At 37.6% G+C, this 12,755-nt stretch overlaps 1 pseudogene; it reads right to left on the minus strand.

Annotated features, from left to right (window-relative positions):
- Positions 1–8,488: 8,488 nt before the first annotated feature.
- Positions 8,489–11,766, minus strand: LOC101355555 (spastin-like; annotated as a pseudogene).
- Positions 11,767–12,755: the final 989 nt, after the last annotated feature.

Raw genomic sequence — 12,755 nt, forward strand, 5'->3', positions numbered from 1 at the left:
GATTCTCAATTTTGTTCCATTTGGTCTATGTATCTGTTGTTGTACCAGTACTAGGCTGTTTTGACTTCAGTGGCAGTATAATATGTTCTAAAATCAGGTAGTGTGAGGCCTCCCACTTTGTTCTTCTTCTTGAGTAATGGTTTACTTATCTGGGGCCTCTTCCCTTTCCAGATGAAGTTGATGATTTGTTTCTCCATCTCATTAAAAAATGTCATTGGAATTTGGATTGGGATTGCATTGTATCTGTAGATTGCTTTGGGTAGAGTTGACATTTTCACAATATTGAGTCTTCCTATCCATGAGCAAGGTATGTTTTTCCTCTTATGCAGGTCTCTTTCGGTTTCTTGCAGTAGTGTCTTGTAGTTTTCATTGTATAGGTCTTTTATGTCTCCGGTTAGATTTATTCCTAAGTATTCTATCTTCTTGGAGGCTATTGTAAATAGTATTGATTTGGTGATTTCCTATTGGAGGTTTTCTTTGTAGGTGTAAAGGAATCCAACTGATTTTTGTACGTTTATCTTGTATCCTGATACTTTGTTGAAATCTTCTATTAGTTCCAGTAGTTTTCTTGTGGATTCTTTGAGGTTTTCGGTGTATAAGATCATATCATCTGCAAATAGAGATACTTTTACTTCTTTCCTACCAATTTGGATGCCCTTTATTTCTTTTTCTAGCCTAATTGCTCTGGTTAGGACTTCTAGCACAATATTGAGTCAGAGTGGTGATAAAGGGCATCCTTGTCTGGTTCCTGTTCTCAAGGGGAATGCTTTAAAAGTCTCTCCATTTAGGATGATGTTGGCTGTTGGCTTTGTATAAATGCCCTTACTTGTATTTAGGAATTTCCCTTCTATTTCTATTTTGCTGAAAGTTTTTATCATGAATGGGTGTTGGACGTTGTCAAATGCCTTTTCTGCATCAATTGATAAGATCATATGGTTCTTGTCTTTTGTTTTATTTATGTGATGGATTATGTTGATTGTTTTTATAATGTTGAACCATCCCTGCATACTTGTTATAAATCCCACTTGATCATGGTGAATTATTTTTTTGATATGTTGCTGAATTCTACTGGCTAGAATTTTGTTGAGGATTTTTGCATCAATGTTCATGAAGGATATTGGTCTGTAATTTTCTTTTATTGTGGTGTCTTTACCTGGTTTTTGTATCATAGAATGAGTTTGGGAGTATTCCATCCTTTTCTATGCTCTGAAATAACTCTAGTAGTAGTGGTGTTAAATCTTCTTCTAAAGTTTGGTAAAATTCTCCAGTGAAGCCGTCTGGGCCAGGGCTTTTTTTGTTGGGAGTTTTTTAATTACCTTTTCAATCTCTTCTTTTGTTATGGGTTTATTTAGTTGTTCTACCTCTGTTTGTGTTAGTTTAGGTAGGTAGTGAGTTTCTAGAAACTAGTCCATTTCTTCAGGTTTTCAAATTTGTTAGCGTACAATTTTTCATAGTATTCTGGTATGATTATTTTAATTTCAGTTGGATCTGTTGTGATATTACCCATCTCATTTCTTATACGGGTTATTTGCTTCCTCTCCTGTTCTTCTTTTAACAATCATGACAATGTTCTGGACTTCTCTGTTCTTTCTAAGACACTGCACTGTCTGTGTCACTCAGGCTGAATGTATTGAAATCAGCTTTGACTGCTTCCTCTCACACTACCAGTATACTTGGATATCACAATTTTTACATCTATTTACTCCTTTTCAGTCGTGGTGCTACTCTTCTGTTTGGATTCCCTCACATTAAATCAGGGAAATTCAACTTTCTTACAGTATCCAGTGTTGGTGACTTAAACCCTGCTCACCCCTACCTCTAATCCATTTTTTAAATTTATTTCTACAATTATATAAATAAACACTAATCCAGATAACTTTCTCAAATCCCAAAGGATTCTCCACTGTTTAGAATACCACAACTTTTTGGGGGCCTCCACAAGCTAGCCTCAACCTACCTTCCCAGAAGCATCTCCAACTGTTCTTTTACGTGCCCTTGAAACTCTATTGAAGGCATTTTGGTCCTGCTAATTAAAAATCTAGTCTCAGATCCTTTCTACATGTTGAGCCTCATATTTGTAATGTGGCTTCCTCCTCTTTCATTTATTGACCTCACTATCATTTCAAGATATATCAATTTGCCTTTTACCAACTTGTAAATCACTTTCTCAATTTGTAATATCACTTCATCCATTACACATTGGCTTTTGACTGTCTCTGCTTTAACTGATAACATTCTCTACTTATTATCTTCACCTTTTATATGGCACTGCATTCCCAGATTCTATGATAGTTCTTATAATTCAATCAAGAAACGTGAATTTTATAGAAAATGTTGAATATATGATAAGATAGAAGATATAGTAATAGCCCATTGTGATGGTTATGAATCAATTTAGTGAAGCTATAGTGACCAGTTGTTTGGTGTATTGTGTCTCCCAAAAATATGTGTTGTAAATCCTAACTTCTATGTCTGTGGTTATAATCTTATTTGGGAATGGGTTGTCTTTATTATGTTAATGAGGCAGGATTAGTGTAGAGTATATCTTGAGTCAAATCTCTTTTCAGATATAAAAGAGATTAAACAAGTGAGCAGAGGAGTGATGGCGTAAGATAGATGTCAAGACAAAGGAGATCTTCAAGGAACCAGGAAATATGCTGAATAGATAAGGACGTTCCTCCAGAGACAACAGAGACAAAAAGTCTTCCCCTAGAGCTGACACCCTAAATTCAGACTTCTATTCTCCTAAACTGTGAGAAAATAAATTTCTGTTTGCTAAAGCCATCCACTTGTGGTATTTCTGTTATAGTATCACTAGACAACTAAGACAGAATTTGATACTGAAAGAGTGCGGTACTGCTCTAACAGATACCTACAGTGTGGAAATGGTTTTGGAATTGGGTAATGGGTGGAGGTTGGAAGAGTTCTAAGGTGCCTAATAATAAAAGCCTAGATTGCCTTGAAGAGACTATTGGTAGAACTGTGGACATCAAAGACAATTCTGTCAAGGGCTCAGAATGAATTGAAGAGAGCAATAGACAAAGTTTCTATCATCTTAGAGAATACATATGACACCAGCAATACAATGTTGCTGGAAATGTGGACATTAAATGTGATTCTGGTGATGCTTTAAAAGAAATTGATGAACATGTGTTTGGACAATGGAAGAAGCGCAATGCATTTTATGCAGTGGCAAAGAACTTGTCTGAATTGTATTAAAATTTTTGGTGGAATGTAGAACTTGTAAGTGATGAACTTGTATACTTGGCTGAGAAGATTTCTGAGCAATATCTTAAAGACGCCACATGGTTTCTTCTTGTTGCTTATAGCAGAATGTGAGAGGAAAGAGATGACTTAAAAATGAGCTGTGCAAAATGAAAACAGAACTTGCAAATTTGGAAAATTCTGTTGTACAAACTACAAACACATTTCCTAGAATGTTTACCAAGGACGTGGTTACACAATCTTTTGTTAAAGAGATTAAGCCTGTGACTGATGTATGTAACCAACTACCACAGCAGAAAACCCATAAAATTGGACTGAAGGGGACAGAAAAAGAATGAAAGGAAAGAATGCTGTCTGTTTCTTGGAATTCTACAGGCAGGAAATGGGTCAAAGGAGCTACATCTGTTATCCACCAAGAAAAGAAAAGAAAAGAACCATCTCTGGAGCAGCTGGGAGATCAGCAGAACTGTTGGAAGGAGTATGGGAAGCAGGGTCTTCTTGGTTTCAAAGGGTGGGGCCACAGCCTCCTAGGTTTCAAACAGTTGGATCTTCTCCATCTTTTGTTCTGGTGTGTGGGGCTGTCATTAAGGTACGCCAGGGGGATGGGACTGCTTCCCATAGCTGAAGGGCAGGGCTGCCATGCCCAAAAGCCAGAAGAATGGGGACTGTCCGGGCTGAGGGGGTGGGATATAGTCACAACAGATGGACTAGGATAATGGGGCTGCCCAAAGCTGAGGGAGCAGGTTTGCCATCCCGCTGGGCCTGGAAGGAGAAACTTAAGCCCAGGGCCAAGGGGCTGTACCCAGAATCCAGAGGGCATGGTCAACACCCAGAAATTGGAGGGTAGACCATTGTCCAGATGGTCTCAGAAAACAGAGGATTATTTTTAAGCCTTGAGAGCTGATGTAAATTGTTCTTCTGGGTTTTGGACTTACTTGATGCCCATTATCACTTCTTTCCCTCCAATTTCTTCCATTTGTAGTGGAAATGTCTAGCTTGTGCCTGTTTCACCATTGTACTTTGGAAACAGATAATTTGTAATCTAGATTTCACATGTTCACAGATGAAAAGGAATTTTGCTTCAGGATGGAATATGCTTAAAATTTTGCCTATATTTGATTTAGTTAACTCAGAAGATGAGATTTTGGACTTGGAGTGAATTTAAGACTTTTGGGATGAAGTGATGGGGTGCATGTATTTTGTGTATGGCAAGGACATGAATTTTGGGAGGCCAAAGGGTAGAATGCTATAGGTTGAATTGTGTCCCCCAAAAATATGCGTTGTAAATCCTAACTTCTATGCTTATGTTTAAAATATCATTTGGAAATGGGTTGTCTTAGTCATGTTAATGAGGCAGGGTTACTGTAGGGTGTATCTTGAGTCAATCTCTTTTGAGATATAAAAGATATTAAACAAGAGAGCAGAGAAGAGATCAGGGAAGACAGATGCCAAGACACATGGAGATCTCCAAGGAAACAGGAAACAAGCTGCAAAGACAAGGACCTTCCTCCAGAGTTGACAGAGAAAGACTTCCCCTAGAGCCTGCACCCTGAATTCAGACTTCTAGTCTCTTAAACTGTGAGAAAATAAATTTCTGTTTGTTAAACCATCCACTTGTGGTATTTCTGTTGTAGCGGCACTAGATAACTAAGACATTTGGTGAAACATTTATCTAGTTTTGTCATAAAGTAGTTACATGGGATTAAATCAGTAGACCTCTAATAAAGCAAATCACCTTCCATAAAGTAGGCAAGCCTCAATCAGTCAGTTGAAGAGCAAAAAGGTAGTTTCCCTAGGGTGTGTTCCACCTCCAGCCCATAAATAGACATTTTGCCAGCACACTCTTACTCTTCACTCTTCTCATTGCCTGAGCTACAAATTTTGGGATGCAAGCCTGCAGAAGTCTCCAGCCTGTACACATACATGCATAGATATAGACATTGCTGGCTATGTTTCTCTAGAGAACCTTGACATCCACCCTCCCAGACACAAAAACCACCATATGTTTAGGCATTGTCTTCAATTTTTCTGCTCTCCTTAATTTTTCTATGCTTTAAAACAATGTAAATATGTAGTTCTATATCACTAATAATTTTAAGTTTATTATTTCCAATCCATTAGGAAAAAAAAATTCTTTTTATACAGCTGAACTCTTTAATTCATTTCTTTCCAAGAAAAGTACAAAATACCAGAATAAAATTGAGACAATCATTTAAAGGAAAATCCATTGACTCAGAGTCCAAAAACAAACTTAAAATGGTTCACTCTACCAAAAGAATTAGTATTTGCACAAAATATAAAGAATTTTACACTATAAACAAAGACTGCTGTATATTTTTTTAAATTAGCATTCTAGTATCTGCTTTTCCTCCAATTCTTCCCCAGTAAAATGCATATCTACAAGTCAGAAATCTAATTACCTCAGTGGGCAGACTGTCTTAAATAAGCTTTTACTCATAAATATCTTGAAAGATTTTTATTCTTTCCCTTTGCCCAAACTTCAGTACATTAATAAGTTTTAATTTAGTTTACAAAGCTATACCATATAAAAAATTAAGGACCCATAACACTTAATGTTTAAGCATTATATTTTAGGAAGTAATATGACTCAGGGATTAATGTAAAATCACCAATCCCTCACCTCCTACTGTATCATCATTTTATTTTCATGGGCCTTCTAGCAAAGAAACACAACTTAAAATAAAACTTGGTCATAGTAAGTAATAGAAAATCGTTCTCTAGCACAAAATTCAACTTCATATTTGATCAAGAAAGAAAAATAACTTCTATATGTGGATGGATAGCCTAACAGTAATATAATTTTCTGACTCAATGCTTATGACAATATTAACTTGACTTTTAACATTTGAAATCTTTGTCATCTAATTTTTTTTTCAAATAAAAATAGTGAGCTACATTAGATTACTGCAGATAGAATTACGGTATTTTTAAAGGACATTATATTTTAAAAGTTGATCTAAAAGCGTATAGCCCCCTTTAATACAGTTGGCCAGTTTTTCAAGTATCAATAATGTTAATCCCTGTCTAAATGAAAATACAAAATTTAATTACGAGGTTTACTGAAAATGCTTTAATTTGGAATTTTCCCAGTTCTTGTCATCATGTATACTCATTTCCACCTTTCATTATTAATATTTTATAAATGATGTCTTAATGTTTGAGACTTTAAAAAGACACTACTCAATCTAAAATATGCATAGGCCTGGTTTTAAAATTTTTTTTGTATTTATCTCAACTTTCATTTTAATGATCTAGGAAGTTCTCAAGTCTCAATGAGAAGGGGTGTGATTTAAGTGATGGCTACAAGCAGTGCAATATCCTAAGAAATCACACATCTTCCCTATTTAGAAGAACGAGGGTAAAATAACAAGAATGTATGTATTTATAAAATTCTGTCTAGTAGGGGCAAGTTCTTGATTTTAACATATTATGGCAAAATCAAAGATGTTTTCCTAAATGAAAATTCTTAGTAATACAAAAATATTTTTTCCATCCTTGACATTTTCATAACATCATTTAAGCACCAAAGACAAATTCCTTAAACAAACTTTTAACCAGCAAACTAAGGGCAAATACCCATCTGCCTTTATTACAATATTTAAAGGCCATGATATGAGTGCCTAATTCCTACAGTGACAATTTTATAACAAAAATCCAAGCATATTTATACAAACAAGAAACAGAATTACTTTACATTTTGGGGGGAAAAAAGCAGATTGACAAACTAGAACTTTTGAGTTAATAAAGTGAAGTTAAGAAATCTTTAAAATATATGTGATATATAAAAATTCAGTAACTTTTTAAAGTTTCATTGAAGAGATTAGTAATTATAAATAAAAGATGGCAGTTCCACTGGCTTGTATTTCTGTAAAAAGTAAGGAAGTAATAAGCAATAAATTAGAAATGTCTTAGCTCCCAGTATTTCTCTTTTTTTGCACTAAACTCACTTTTAGAGTGGTTAATTTGATTCTTTTAATTATTAAGAGTAATTCTAGCAGAAAATTAATTCAATCAGGAATACATAAACAGTCTACAACAGATTTTTGACAAATAAAAGAAAAAATACTGCAGGTAACATGAAGATTGGTCTACATATTATATGGCAGAACAACTCAAACATTCAGATCTTCTCTATTTTATCAGATTTGCTTTGTTGATTTCATATTGTTTTCTAAATTGTTTGGTAGCAAGGTAATAGAAAAACAAATTTATAAGAACATAATAATTATTTAATATGTGTAGATTTATGGAGAAGAAAAAACTCTCAAAATAAACTTTTCCTACATGACATAGGAAAAAGTTACATTTGACACATTGAACTTGTAAAGGAGAAGAAAAAAACTATGTAAGTTGTAGTGTTTGGCATTCTAAACACCCATAGTTAAGACAACAGTAGGAAAGGAAAATAGGAAAAATGTGACAATATTAAGAAAAGATGTCAGAAGAAAAATGAACAAAAGGCCCTTTTGTCTTCTACCATTTGCTGTCTGTGGAATATTTTCATCTGCAACACAATATACAAATTATTATTTACATTATGGTTATATTGGCTGAGAAGACCGTAATCCATTTTTGCTGTGCTCTTACAGCACCCACTGGGATAACCACGACCATCAAGGTAAGGAGGCCTTAAACAACAAAATATTTCAATCGTATTGTGTACTTTATTTAAATTTGTTTTCTGGTTCATCTTCAAGTTTAGTGCACAAATAATTGTGGCACTGAAAATTCCTGTAAACTTAGGCTGATTTTCTGTAGCTGGTAACTAGCTACTCATTGAAGATCATGTGGGTCAGCTGTCAGGCTGGAAGCTTCTCCTGACTCATGTAACTGCAGGGGCTGACAAACCCCAGATCAGCAGGAAAGATAGCAGGCTACAGAGACCGATGAATCCCAAGACCAGTAGGCAATTCGGCAGGCTGCTGACTCAAGTCCCAAGAACTGGAGATCAGATGATAATGATCCAGAAGAAGGATCCACAGCGAGCAAAAGCCAGAGAGCTTTGCCAGAACGTCCATTTTATATTGGATGCAGGCCACACCCGTGAGGAAACTCCCCTCTCAACTGATTGACTGATCACATTAGATCACATCATGGAGGTGATTACATTATATCACAACATGGAGGATAACTACATCATTATATAACTGCCAAATTACATCATTACATAATTGCCAAACTACATCATTACATAACTAACAAACCACTGAGAATCATGGTTCAGCCAAGCTGACACACAACCTTAATCATCACAGGTGGAATCCTCAAAGTCCTTGTTTCAACGTATGCAGACTTCTAAGGTTTGAGGGCTTACACTGAGTTTTATCTTTTTCAAGAAGTCAGAGAGATAAGATAATCAGATATTTCTCATCTCACTGGCAGACACATTGTTCACCTGCTCTGGTTTCAGTTCTCAGATAGGCCAGAGTGCTTCATCTTTTGCCAAAGCTGTCTGATCACTTCCCAAGTATTCACCAGTCATTCTAGTGAGTTGTGGTAGTACTTTTTGGGTCAATGGGCTTCCTTGTTTACATAACAGATTTTTAAGTAGAAGTAGTTTTGTCTTATTTGGTAAAGACACATATACCTGTTTGACAAAACACCTGAGAACAGCCTCATAAAGCTCTTGTGGTCTGTTAGTTGCACCCATTACAAGTACTCTGTCATCTCCAGCAGTTTGTACACCATCAAATTCTGCTAGAAATTTAGTTTTCAGACATCTACTAGCATCATGTTCTCCTTCTCTTCCTTCACACAAAAGGCTGTCAACTTCATCTATAAAAATTATAGAAGGCTGATGTTCTTGAGCCACAGAAAAAGAGTGCTCACCAATTTCTCCCCTTATCCCAAGTATTTTGACATCAAACATGTAGCACTTAAAGAAGGTTGCATTGGACTCTGCAGCTGCTGCTTTAGCCAGCATCGTTTTTCCATTTTCAGGTGGACCAAAGAATAACAGTCCTCTGGCAGGAGCTCTAAGCCCTGTGAACAACTCAGGACTCAGACAAAGAAGAATAACAATTTCTTGCAATTTTTTTTATTATTATTGATTTTTATTGTGCTTTAGGTGAAAGTTTACAGCTCAAGTTAATTTCTCATACAAAAATCTATACACATATTGTTTTGTGACATTAGCTGCAGTCCCCACAATGTGACAGCACACTTCTGCTTTCTACCCCAGGTTCTCTGTGTCAGTTCAATCAGTTCCTATCCCTTCCTGCCTTCTCATCCTGCTTTTGAACAGGAGCTGCCCATTTGGTTTCGTATATCTGATTGAACTAAGAAGCACACTCCTCACGTGTACTATTTTTTGTTTCATAGTCCTGTCTAATCTTCGAAGAGTGGGCTTCAGGAATGGTTTCAGTTCTGGGTTAACAGAGTGTCCGGGGGCCATAATTTTGGGGGTTCCTCTAGTCTCTGTCAAATCATTAAGTCTGGTCTTTTTATGTGAATTGAGTTCTCCTCTACATTTTTCTCCTGTTCTGTCCCGGATTCTCTGTCGTGTTCCCTGTCAGGGCAGTCATTGGTGGTAGCCAGATGCCATCAGTTCTTCTGGTCTCAGGCCGATGGAGCCTCTGGTTCATTTGGTCCCTTAGTCTTTTGGGCTAGTATTTTCCTTATGTTTGGCTTTCTGTAATGCTTGTTTTGCCAGCTCTCGCCCAGCTATATTAACAGATTTAACAGCTGGTCCATTGTCTATAATTTCATTCATTATAAGGTTAGCAAGGTTGCTGTCCACATTCCTAAAATTCTTCAAGTCTTTCTTCTTCTGAGCAGCATATGGAGGGGTAGAAGACTTATTTGTTGTAGTTGTTTTTGGAGAACCCTTATGAGTTGCAGAGTGAGGACCAGGCCCTTGTCTCACTCCAGAAACCATGGATAACCTGCTGCAACAAGGTGCTCTGTGGTGGCCTGAAACACCTGTGGATCTAGTTTTCATAACAGTTTTTGAACAAGGCAGCGAATGACTAGGGTGTGTTAAGGGATCTTTCCTTTTTGGAACAGCTCCACTTTCTGACTAGAGATGTTCACTGTGACATGTCAAATTAGTATTGTCATTATAGATGTCCGTTTGTCACTTGGAAAATTATAAAACTGGTTGCAGCTTCTCTAGAAGTTGTAAATGGTCCTTAGCCATAACCAAACTAGTCATCCTTTTAACCTGCACCTAGCTCTTTCTCACATTCTCCTTGTCCTGTAACTATGACAGCTATTCCTTTTTGTAGTTCTTCAGTACTTTCTTACACCATTCCATAGTTTGCTCTTTCTCCTTCTTTCTTGTCCTCATTCATGTGCAGGGCAATGGAGATATACTCGAAGGCCTGCTTGTGGAAGGCTCAGACAGCCCAGGGCTGGTGCCGGCTCTTCTCAAGAGCACCTCTTAGCAGCCATTAGGCATAGGAGAAGCACTGGCAGAGTCGCATGAAGGGCAGCCTCAGGTGGAAGGCCATCAGGCGCACAGCGTGAAGCTCACAAGCAGTGGGTAGGAGAAGTGGTACAGGTCCTCTAATTGGGTTTTAAGACTTGAATACTGGTCTGAGTTTTATTCACTTTCCTTGGTGCCTCACATCTAGAAGGCATTCAATAAGTGTTCATTAATTTTGAATACTGGATGATAGTTATATGCATAGCCAAAATTAAAATTATGTATTTGCATGTTGATTTGTATAATGAATGTTCATACAAATATTTAATACACGTTATGGTGCAGGGATGTATTAGCTTTGCTCAGTACTGCCTACCTTACACCTACCACAGCACTAACACATGGGATGAACTCGGTGACTAAATGAGTGTAATAAAATCATACTTTAGGGGACTCACACGGAAATCTCCTGTGAATCTTCCATTTATATAGAACTCTTTCTTATGCTGTCTTTTACTGTCAAAGGATCATATAGTATGTAAACCAAAAACCAAACCCATTGCCATCGAGTAGATTCTGACTCGTATCGACCCTACAGGACAGACTAGAACTGCCCCAAAGGGTTTCCGATGCTATAATCTTTACGGAAGCAGACTGCTACATCTTTCTCCCGCAGAGTGGTTGGTGAGTTTGAACTACTGGCCGCTTGGTTAGCAGCCTCCAGGCTCCTTCATATAGTATGTAGCCAGTGTTATTTCTTATAATAGTAAATATTGTTACAGCCAGTATTTTGGTCATGAGCGAGAGAAAGAGAAGATAAGAAGCAAATTTTCCATTTGGGGAGCTTCAACTTATAAAATAAAACTCATCACAGGAATGAATTTATTAATCAGACATATGCATGACTGCATATAATTCATTAACAGATATATACCAACTTGGTATAAATCAAGTTTTAGAAAAAAGAAATATCTATATTCAATTCAATTAAAAACAGTGGGAATAATTCTGAAATGGAATTGACCTCTAACAGAAGCATAACACAAAGTTTGTGTTAACATTCCTCTTATGGTCCTCATCGCTTCAGACTGTGCAACAGGAATGTCTTCCAGACATCTTTCCACATTCTCCATCTTTCCCAAGAGGATGGCCATGGCCTGAACAAGGGCAGCGACTGAGCTGCAATTCTACTGATTGCTATTGAGTCGACTCTGACTCATGGGATCCCAGGTGTGTCAGACTACAACAGTGCTGTATAGGGTTTTCAATGGCTGATTTTTCGGAAGTAGATCACCAGGCCTTTCTTCTGAGGAGCCTCTGGGTGGACTGGAACTTTCAGCCTTTTGGTTAGCAGCTGAACCTGTGAACCATCTGTACCACCCAGGGACCCAAGGGCTTCAGCCTTACTTAAAGCTTTCAGCCTTCCCATAGTAGACACAATGAGAGTCTAAAGTGCACAGGCAGATGACCTAGATTGTTAGGGCAAAATCCTGAGGCTAAAGCCCAGCATGTCCTCCCAGATGCCCCACTGGCCCTGTCTTCTCTGGCCTCCTCTGGCCATTCTGTGTGTCTAGGGCAGCCGATGGCCATGGTAGACGGCTGTTCTGCTTGAAGATTAACTCAGGTGTTCCAGTTGCTGAGAACTCACTGATTCTTACTCTCTACTAGAGAAGAGAATATCATGAGGGACTCGTGGGATGAGAGCAGAATGTGTAGGAAAACAGATGTCTGACTTTATCAGGCTTATTTGTGTAGGTGTCTGAGTGCATGTAATTGCACCTGTCAAAAAGGCTTGAAAACTGCCTATTATTTGGTGCACACACCTCAGAACAGTGATGATCAGCAAAGAAGATCTGCTTTCACAGAACGACAGCAGCAAAAGCAACAGCAGCAACAACAACAGAAAAACAAGTTACCACAGCACCAAATTGTTAAGCTGTTCCTGAATCGGCACATCTCAAACACTCCATTATGTATTTGAATAACACTAAGGTGAATTTTGGGCATGACCACACTTTCTAAAAAAATTATAAACCCAGGGTATCCATAGGCAGAACAGGGCTAAACCTTATCTTAACTCAACATCCTCAGTGGGAGGGATGGGGTGGAGGTTTAAACTGGGGAAGAGACCAGGCCAAGTGTG

The sequence above is a fragment of the Trichechus manatus genome, unplaced genomic scaffold (genome assembly GCF_000243295.1).
Source record: "Trichechus manatus latirostris isolate Lorelei unplaced genomic scaffold, TriManLat1.0 scaffold00166, whole genome shotgun sequence".
Taxonomy (NCBI): Eukaryota; Metazoa; Chordata; class Mammalia; order Sirenia; family Trichechidae; genus Trichechus; species Trichechus manatus.